The sequence below is a fragment of the Ambystoma mexicanum genome, chromosome 7q, assembly GCF_040938575.1.
Source record: "Ambystoma mexicanum isolate Mex_15411 chromosome 7q, UKY_AmexF1_1, whole genome shotgun sequence".
Lineage (NCBI taxonomy): Eukaryota > Metazoa > Chordata > Amphibia > Caudata > Ambystomatidae > Ambystoma > Ambystoma mexicanum.
In genome coordinates, this window is record NC_090941.1 from 673,259,987 (window position 1) to 673,271,213 (window position 11,227).

At 41.4% G+C, this 11,227-nt stretch overlaps 1 protein-coding gene across 2 annotated transcripts in view; it reads right to left on the reverse strand.

The window, feature by feature from the left end:
- WASF3 (WASP family member 3) overlaps positions 1 to 9,968 on the reverse strand; it is a 730,276-nt gene extending 720,308 nt beyond the window's left edge. For both annotated transcript variants that reach the window (XM_069639295.1, XM_069639297.1), the window contains exon 1: positions 9,490 to 9,968. The gene's annotated coding sequence lies outside the window, so the exon portion shown is untranslated. The remainder of the gene's footprint in view (positions 1 to 9,489) is intronic.
- Positions 9,969 to 11,227: the final 1,259 nt, after the last annotated feature.

Below are 11,227 nucleotides of genomic sequence, written 5' to 3' on the forward strand. Positions count from 1 at the left end.
TTGGGCTTCAAACTTCTGTTAGTTCAATCACTTTGCACAGGCTTCCCTCTGCTGGGCTCAAGCCCGTCTCTTTCACTTCATCACACAGTTCTGCACAGGCTTCCCTCCACCATGCTCAAACCTGTCTTCTTCTGGAGCGTTCCCTTCCCCACATTTATATTTTATCTTAGTTATCTTTTCAATGTCGAAGACTTTCAAAAACTGCAAGGAATTAACAGATCTCTGCATCACCACTTTGTCCTCTCTTTCAACAATTCTTTAGTTCACAATCTTACTCATTTTGTAACACCAATGCCTCTTGTTACTTCTAGTTCTTATTCTCTTTAGTGTGCCCTCTTGGCCTTTTCCATAGTTCATATACTTTGCCCTCTTCTTATTCAAATGTTCTTTCCTTATTGTGGTAACTTTCTTTCCTTTGATTCCTGCTGTAATAGCTTTCAACTCTCATTACATTTCACAGAGACCTTTGAATGTGCGACTTTGCCTCGCAGGACCATTCTGTTCCTTTGTATCCTTTTCTTTCAACAATTGTCCTTCCAGTTGTATTTTATCGGCACATGCGCAACCTTCAAATTATAATCACTTTCCTTTTAACACAAACCAGACTTGTGTTGCCTTCGATAACTCACTGGTCGAGTTAATTGATTTGATTTAATCACATTCGTGCAGCTGAAGGCCGTTAACAGCACCTTCTCTGCTCCTCCCCAACTCCGCTGTTCACCTGGGAGGGTGACTGGCCGGCTTTCTGGCAACTCAAAGGTTTCTTTACTCCACTCACTCGGTTTCGCTCTCAGAATGATTCTGGCTTCCCGAAAGTCTGGAATTCTCATCTGGCTTTCTCTTGATCCTTTCAACCGCCAATCAGCCTGTTGGCCTTCCAACTTACACAGCCTGGTTTGCATCAACCCTGAAAGAGCTGTTCCTTCTCATACCCAGCCTCGCTCAAAGTGTGCCTATGTGCACCACGTTTTATCCTCACAGGGAGTGTACTAGGTGCCTAACCCTGCCTGGCATCATTACAGGAACAGAGCCAACGAAGTCAGTGGAGGTAATCTATCGGACCTCATTCCTCATCCTCCTCGCCGCAGTACTGATGTGTAGAAAGTGGGGAGAAATTATGGGAGTTGTAGTTTCCCATAAAATAAGCAGGAAAATAAGCAGGGATAGGGGTTAGATGGGTTGTGGAAAAAGGGGATACCATGTCTCACCATTGGGTGATTTCCCATCCCCGCCACCTCCCCCCCGCAAGACCACCTAACCAGGTGATCCTCCCTCGTTTGTCCAACCCCAGGGTCTGGATCCAAAAGCGATGGCCTGGATCCAAAAGCGATGGCCTTTCTGTGGCCACCCCGAGGACTAGGTTGTTAAACACCCTCTGGTATTAGGATTTTGACAATTTTAGTAAATACTTCCAGTTTCTTCAAATCCAGTATTTCCCCAATTTGAATATCCAAGCATATGTGTAATTGTGCTAATGCAGTATATTCCTGCTGGACAAAAACCGATTAGCAGTATGCAAACCCAGAACATTTGCGTTTGGACAACCAAGGCATATTCCCATTTGACAACTCCAGCGCATCACCAGTTTGCATGGCCATGTATTTTATCAATTTTACAACCGCAGTATTTTCCAAGTTTGCAAAATCACAGTATGTGCTCCATTTTTCCAACCGTATTATATTGCCAGTTTGACAATGCCAAAAAATATTCTCAGTTTGTTCATTCGAATGATTACCCAACAACCTCCAGATAGACAACCACAATAGATTTAGTTTACTATCCCAGAACGTTCCCATTTGGCAAGGTATTCCAGTATTCACAATGCCTGTTTCCTATGCTATTTATAATAGAAGTATAGCCATATTTTGACAGTCCAATACATTTCCAGCCTTTTCAAGCAAATTATACTCAGTTTGACAACCCCATTAGATGAGAGGTTGCACAATTTAAGTATATGCCGAGTCTGCAGAATGTCATACTTTCACAGTTTAACAACTCCACTATTTGCCCAGCTTGACAGACTGCCCAAGGTCTTGTTGACACTGATGTAAAACTTGTAACAAAAAAGAAAAAAGGAGATTTTGGGTCACAAAACTGTAGATTTTGCAGGATTTGTGCCCCATTAAAATAGGGGTCAAAAGCCAATACATGTACAAAGTTTCATTGCTGATGTGTTTCTTATGTTTTTCCAATTGAAAGGCAGGTCTTGGGTTCTTGCGGGCACTGGCACTGTGCACACAAGGCATTGTGAATTTGCCCTGCCGACTAAGTAAAACAAAAGAGCATAGGAGAAAAATAGAATATTTCACTGATTGTTAAGCCTTTTGTAAATTTTGAGGTACATTTTAAAATGTGTTTTTGTTGCAAATAGAATATTGCTGTTGGCTGGATGGTTTGACAATCCTGTATATTTAAAGTATGAAACACGGTGAGCTTGGATTGACACTCCGAGTGTATTCAGTTTGCTCAATTCCAGTTTATGTGAATTTTGTAGCCCTAGTACATTTCAAGTTTGACATTCCAAGTTTTCGTAATTCCAGTATACTCCCAGTATAACTATCCCAATATATGCCTCAGTTTAACAAACCCAGTACAAGCGCAGTTTGACAAACCCAGTGTATTTTCAAATTTGCAATGTCCCAAGATATTCTCCGTTTGGCAATGCCATTGTGACCCAGTTTGCCAATCTCAGTACACTACCAGTTTACACAATCCCACTACATGTCCATTTTGACAATGCCACATCGCAACATCCAAGCAGGTTCTGTGGTTGATAATCCTCGTTTGACTAGCCCAGTAAACTCGGAGTTGGCATAATTTAAAGTATATGTCCCGTGTACACAATCCAGAAAAATACCAGTTTTACTATCCGGATGAGTTTGCAGTTAGATAAACAACAGTTTAATATTTTGACAATCCCAGCATCTCATGATTCACAATTAACAATGTATTCTAAACATTCCCAATCCCAGTATGTTCCCAGTTCAGTTTCACAATGCCACTGAACTCTCAATTGGCAACCCCTGTATATTCATACACTATCCTTACATAGACTCAGATTAACTGGTCTCCATCTTGGCCTTGCCAGTTTTCACAAAGCCAATAGTTTCCCAATTTGACCATCAAAGTAAATTTTTAGTATACCCACTTGGACTTTCCTGGTATAATCCATGTTTGTATTATAATTCCAGTTTGACATTCTCAGCATATGCCAAATTAACGAATCCCTTAAACCCACAGCTCCCCATCATACAATCCTGGTATATTCCCAGTTTGCATAATAGCAACATGTTGTCAGCTTTGCAATCTGAGTACTCTATCAGTTTGACAACAAGGGGTGTGGGGGAGGGGGTGGGGGAGTTGCAACCTACTAGCCAGCCATAAAAAGTAATTTGCCACCTCAATTCTACACATACACGCAGCACAACATTTCTTACTCACAGAGTCACTTATGACTAGCCAATGGCTAGTGGCGAGTGAAAATATTGAGCTCTGTTGCCAACCTGCATATACTCACAGTTTGAGGACCCTTTATATTCAGTTTAAACACTATAAGCATGTTACCAATGTCCCATTTCTAATGACCTCCCAGTTTGTCAGCCTAAGTATACTCTAGGTTACACAATCCGAGTATACTTCCAGTTGGTGCAACCCTAGTAGATTTCCAGTTTGCGCAAATCCTGTAAAGTCAGTGTTTATCAATCCAGTTAGCAGAATTACAGCATACTGTTACACAATTCCAGTACACTCCCACTTTGCAAAATCCCAATATAGTTATGTTCTGCACAATGACAGTGTACACGCAGATTTGCAAAACCTGTATATTCCATGTTTGCCAATTCTAGTTTGCACAATCTCAGAGTATTACCAGTTTGATTGACCATACAAATATATTAAGTCTGTCTTACCCCAGTTTATTCCATTGTGAAAATCCATGTGAACTCCCAGATTGCACATTCCATGGAAATGTTCCATTTTCACAATCTCAAAAAAGATCCGGTTTCACAACACCAGCACATTACATTTTGTTCAATACCAGTATATTCCCAGTTTTACATCTAGTTTGCAGATTTGCAGTGTACTCCCAGTTTACTGATCCAGAAACAATCAGTATACACCCAGTCTGCTAACACCACGTATAGGCAATCCTAGGACAAAACAAGTTTGACAATGCCAGCATGCATGCAGTTTGTAAAAACGGAGTATAACACACCCCACATATTCCCTGTTATCACTATACTAAACATTACAAATTTCACAATTCCACCATTGTGTTCAGTATCCCTGTATACATAATAATAGAATACTCAAATACAGAATACTCCCAGTTTACACACAAACATTTATTTTTCAACACAGTACTGCAATTCAACTCATCTGCCAACGATTTTAAGAGTCAATTTTCAATTTAGAGAGCAGTGAGGGCAAAGGAGTACTTTTGGAGCGTAAACACAAGAAAAATACCAAACTGGAAGAGAGAACCGTTGGTCTGGAAATGGTGGTGTGTTGCATCCTGCAAAGCAGATTTTGGGAGATCACTACAATCCCAGTGTAGTCCAAATTTGCAAAATGTCATTCCAGTCTGCACCACCATTTTTACTGACTAATTTAGGCTGGCTTTGTGGCCTGCAGCAGAAACTACAGTAAATAGATGGGCCATTGAAATGTTAAAAAGGAGATTTTCTCCATGATTTATTACACTGTTTAATAGATTTAACTGATTACAAATAATATAAAACAAACTCAATTACAAAGTAAAACAATGTTTTTATACTTAAAAAGTTCATTCACATAATTTTCGTAGTGTTTTTATGGGTATGCCACCACAAATAACTCAAGCTTATTGTGCCACCCTCATTTAAATCTCTTATCCCAAAGATGTTGTTTGGTACAAAAACTGCTTGAAATGCAATGCCTCTGTTGTGCTGACAGTATATCATTATGAAAAAAGAGCTTTAGGTGATGCCTTCTCTCATTAGAGGTTTGTGGTCTCTTAATCCTGTGTGAAATAAAAACACATAGGGGTACGGCACAAGAGGGACAAACATTGTGAAAAGTATAACGTTGCATTTCAGGCACCTAGACACAATCTGAGGAGGCAGAACATGCACCCCTATACAGTACTGCACAGAGTTTCAGAATGCCCAGGTATTACCACATATTAAAGTGGGACAAGAAATATCAACAAAACAAAATGAGTGAACATAGAACTAAAGTAACTTTGTCCCCATAAATGCTGCGAGCAATTTACAGCTGAAACTGGTCATTGTGTGAAGGAACATCTTGAATAGTTTAATATTGTTCCATATTTTACAACATTGGTGTTTAAGTCATGCTTTCTGCATCACTGTATGGACAAGGACAGGAAGGGCTACCAGGGAAACTGTATAATAGTTGTGATTTCTCACGGAATTGATTCAACCTTGATCCTGACAAGAGTATTAACATTGTTGATTGTATAGACTCAGTAACCTGAGCATCAAATGTGCACATGAAATCACTATGTATGTTTAGATAGCGAGCACACTTCCTCACATTTGAAGGTCAGTTCACCTCACAGGTGACTGGTAGATGAAAGATCTAGATTGTCCTACCATAGCAAACATGATTGGTTTCAGACAAGTCTAAAGAGATGTCCCCTTCAGGTACATGTCTCTTGCTGGTATTGACATCATGAATAACATGAATACTGTGAGAACCCCCCCCAAAAAATAACATAATAACCAACCCTAATAAAGGATCCATAAATGCAAGATCAGCGAACAAGAGCATGTGCAATATCTACTATATGACCAAGGAGCACAGCCTGGATATCCTAGAGGTGACCAAAGGATGGTTCAGAAATAGTTTTACATTCAGACACCCCATTTCACCATGGCTTAAATTACCATGAAATGGACGTTTAAGAGTGGGGGACGAGTTGCAGATATGTACCCTTAAAAATTGAGGTTTTCCACAATCCAAACCAAGCGATTCCCTTTATTTAAAAGCCTTCCTTCAACAGCATGCCAAGCAATAAAACTTCCCTTCTGGTTTTTTACGGCCCATCAAACCACAAGCTCCGATTTATTCCTAGATAAGTGGTAGAACATTTAGCTTACCTACAAAAATGCAACAAAAAGATAACTAGGTGCCCTCAATCCCTGGCTAGAATGTGCCAGTAACAACAATACGCAACCCTTATTTAAGGGCAGGATATCGCTGGGTCTCATTCAACTAATAAACCAAACTACACAGACAGCAATGTGCCCAGCATCATGTTTACATGGAACCTTATAATCAATCAACCAAAAGTAACCAAACAATTCTAATGTGATCACGTGCTGGTAGGTATGTTCCTTATGAAACAGCTCAATACTAATTATAGAAACATCAAAGCCTCCTTTGGGAGGCCCTTAGATTACATAACTAACCAAAACGTTAATACAAATTTAAAGAGCCTAACAACTACACAGGGGTTTGAGAAATGCCCAAAAACAGGGATTCCTTCTGAGAGGAACTACGTAAATACAGCCTAACTTCGAACATTCCATTCTCAGCCAAAATATTGTAAAGATTAGCAACCACACAACTTAAGCAAGTCCTTTAGGACTGTTTCATAACAGGCAATCAAGGTTTCTACAAAACGGAAGTACCCAAACTCAATGACCAGTCATCAAAGATTCCATCCTAAATCACAGAGAGTAATGAAAGAACTCTCTTGGTTCTTTCAGACCTGCCAGTGGCATATGATTAGTGATCATAAAGCCCTATGCTGGATGGAGACTTTTATCAAAAGATCGATCATCTCAAGCACAAATAGGAACGTACCTCAATGGAACCGCCCAGTCACTTTTTGGAGTCCCCCACAGGTCCTGGTTATCTGCTTGGCTTTTTAAAGCATTATCTCGGCTCACCTGATACTATTTGGGAACATTTATTTCAGATTTGACTAGTCGCCATAACTCAATACAACTTAGTCAACAGCTGTAGAATATCCAAGGGTATTTAGTTGGATTCAAAATTGGAGTCTATGCTTTAACGCTGAAGAAATGATCAATCTTGGTCTAAGCCTAAATGCCCACATCTCAGTCACGTGGCCCTCCAGCTTGCCACTCCCTTCAAACTCCTCGGGAGACATTGCCAACATTCTGAGATTCATAGAGATTCCAAACTTTCCCTCAACCAGCAAATCACTCCCATACTACCAAATCTGCTAATTGAAAAGTAAATCGAATCACACCTTCCCATCGAATGAACGATATGGTTAGACTGATTCAAGCTCTCATTTTGAGCAAGTTGGACTACTGTAATGGCCCCTACCTAGTTCTGCCAGCTTAAACGATGAAATACATTCAGAACAGGTCAGTCCGACTTCTTTTTTGGGCGTAAGAAACAGAGGTGCATCTATTTAGCCCTGAAATTCTTCAACTCGCAGGTCACACAACAAAAATTCCAATTAAAACTATCTGCATCACCCACAAATTCTGATGAAGGAAGTACTTACCTATCCAATTTATATCCATTACCAAACACTAAGATCGCTCTCTGCAAAACAGACTTCAAGCTATCCAAATGAATTAGTGAATGACTGCATCCCGAATTCTTGCATCACAAGATCCATCAATCTGGAATGAGCTGCCACAGGTTTTTACAGAACAAAAATTACCAAAGGTTCAAAAGAGAAGTGAAAATAAAAAAGACCTATTCAATCGCCCTTCTGGATACAAGCAAATAAGAGACCAAAAGGATGCCCGGATGCAATGAAACTAGCTCTATTTTGAACTGATTAGCAAAGAAATTACTTGGAACGTGAATTATGATTGCCGCGAATGGTTAATTGTGATTCCTCTGCGTTTCCTCAATATGTTTTATCTGGATAATTAGCTTGTATTATTAGGCACCCGAAAGCTAAATGTTTTCAATTAAGTCTGTAATAAAGACGCAATATAAGAACATATTATTGTTAAACTTAATAATGGCAAAAGGTTCAACCTCTTGATACGGGTTATATCTGTACCCTAACCATGCTTAAAAAGCAAAGCACTGAGTGGTCCATTTAAAACTCCTTGGGACGGGGGTAACGACTGTTGAAACGAATCATGCCATGATGGAGTTGTGATGGATAAAGTGCGGTTGATGTGAAATTCAGGGTGTTATGGGTTGTGAGCTTGAGGGGGGAAGAGGGCATGGAGGGATTCACACAACTGTTAATTTCTGTATTTTTTAATTAATGTACTTAAAGTTACAGCAAACAAAATGATGGAAACATATGTGTTCAACGAGAAAAAAATCACATTAAAACACTTGTACAGACAAATGCCGTTGGACGTTTTTTTGTGCACTTTGTAACTTCACAGTAAGTTGCCACACCAGGTCTGTTAACTTTATATAGTGAAACAAGGTTGGGCAACAGGCCGGAGCCCAGTGCGATTTTCTATGCCTAGGCAATAGATGATCCTCTACTTCAACTAAGGAGTGTGTGCCTGCAACAGGTGCTGGTTTATGGTTGGACACCTGTGCCCACGGTGTCCAAAATAGAGAATTATACACATAAAGTTGCACAGCCATTCTGGGCAAAGGCAATGTATTTATTTGAACAAATAATCAGAAAACAGTATAATCAGAATACAGTGTAGCCTACACTGTTTTCTGATTCATTGTTCAATTAAATACACTGCCTTTGCGCAGAATGGCCGTTTAACTTTATGTGTATAACAACTTGATATACCTTGTTCTTTCTTAAACTTATTCTGAAACTGTTTAGTGTCATATTTTTAATAAACACTAACAGCTTAGTAAAACATGATTATTCTAATCAAGTTGGCTCGTTGGCCCTTATGGGTTGTGCCCCCATCATTGCACTTCCTCACTGCCATATTAATAACAGACACCCGTTGGGGGTTGGTCCCACTGAAGCTTATGTAAGGTGTTAGGCTTGTGAGGAGGAAAACCGGCTCGTACTGACATATAGGGAAATGCCCGAAGTGCCAGCCGAGGATTTTTTTTTGATGACCCGGTTTTTACAGAATTGCCCTTTTTTGACAAGTGTGGGGCAGTTTCATAAGGTCGCTGCTTTAGTTGCAATCAATGTTACTAAGCAACTATGTTTCCAATGCATTATTTGATCAAAAACACTGATTGTACTCAGTCTGTTCTGCACAGTAAATAATTGTAATGTGCGATTTTGGGCCACTTTATCCATTGGTGTCTGGACGGATTTTATGCCGCTGTCCGACTCTGGGTAAAGAGTGATATCCGCCACATAAATGCGAGTTCGGAGGCATACAATAATGCAGCTGCTGGAATTCTCAAATGCGTAGGAATTCAGGAAACTGTTAGTCGGAGCCATTGATTTAGGAATGAAAAACAAACAGTCTAGCACCGGTAGAAGCTGCAGGGAAGAGAAAAAGACAGGAACAGAAATCTGTGCAAACAGAAGATACTAGACCCACCACAACAGCACCATACGCACACTATCACCAAAAGAAGAGCGTGGCCGTTTCGTACCGTTACCGTTGACCTCCACTGCTAGGAACGGGTTCTGTGCTGTCAGCGTCCGAGCATCAACACCCGGGGTTTAGTGGCAGAAAGCTGTGGGCGCCGTGATTAAGGTAATGGATAGGGACAGCGTGCTGCTGTAGCACAGTAATCTGCGCTGCAGGTGCAAGCCGCAGCGGACAGCGTGCTAATGAGCCCGACCATGTCTCCGGTCTGACTTGACTCAGGCGACGCTTGCTGCTCTACACAGACAACGACATCCTACAGACTGCGACGCCCCCGCCTTTTTCCCTACCCACTTCAAATATCGAGAGGGGACGAGACAGGCAGTTCGGCTCACGATACTCAACCGGATCCTAGACTTTGAGGCAAGAATGACTTCCACAGCCACAGAGACTGCGGCGATCCTGGTCCCTCTGTTGCAGCATCCCAATCCGCCGTGCACCGCAAGCCGCCTACGCTGTGCGCATGCGCTTTCGTAGCCACCGCTAGAGTACATGCTGGTATCCTGGTTTCCCCGCCGCGCGCTCGCGTTCTCAGCGATTAGCCTGTCTTCTACCTTACTATCTCGAGCTCAGCTGACCCGGAAGTTGTAGCTGCTATCAGGACCACGGAGAGCAGCATTCAGTACACCTTTGTGTTTTACCTTAGGAAGCCTTGCCATTTCAAATAAGCATTTGCATAGCCAACAATTTTGGCTTGTTTGTAATCATTGTATATGTATTTGCCAGGAACACGCATAACAGCAGCACCTTGTCATGGCAGCATGGTGTGGTTAGCTGGCAGAGCTGCCAAGTTTTTACTGTATGCATGTGTGAGATTTACATGTTCACAATCCACTTATGTGTGACATTTTCACATTTTTGTGTGTCATTTTGAATTACACTTAAAGAGGCTTCTGCCTTAGCACATCCATGCCAACTTTTTGGATCACCTGAGAGGGGGATTTTGTCTGAAAAAGCGAGAGAATACAATTCTATGTCAAGACCTGGAGGTCTGGTTTCTTTTTTGTGCAAAAAAACTACATTTCCCTTAGGTCGAGTCTATCTGTAGTCCAATGTGCCCTGAGCACGTGACCATAGTCCTTCCTGTCATCTCCCTCGTCTTTAATGCTCTTAACTGTACTCCAACATGTAACCAAACTCTGAACTTGTCCAAACATGAAGTCTCCTCTCTCCACTGCACTGGTCTGCTTGGTTTCCGTATAAGCCTGACGGGCCTCGCTACTCAAACAGCCTGTGCTTCACACTAGCCAGCCTCAGTTGTTCTTCTGGTCGTCTCCTACCAAAAGACATAAAGAGCACGTTAGGGAGGCGGACAACCCTATTCTGAGAGAATCCATCATAAATACAATCATAGACATTGTCATCAACACTCTCCCATGTATTTAGTGCGGGAAAGTAATGCTCGCCTCCTTATCTTTAGTAGAATCAAGACTCCCTGTGCTATTAGCAGGGGTAATCTTCATTCTATGTCAAGACCAGAGGCGAGCATTATGCTTGTTCAAAGCTTGTCATTACTGTTGCTGCTACTGACTGCACAGGCTTGAAATAGAATTGCTGGCCCAGTTGGCCGCTTGCAGGATATCTTGCAACTTGGCTCCTTACAGAATGCGCTCCGAACCTAGCCATGTCTATTCCTACCAACTGCATAACCTCTCGCACCCAACACGCTATGGTGGCTGTCCCCATTGGTCTCATCTCTGCTGTCCCATGCTCGTATTCCCTTATGCAGGCTGCTACACACC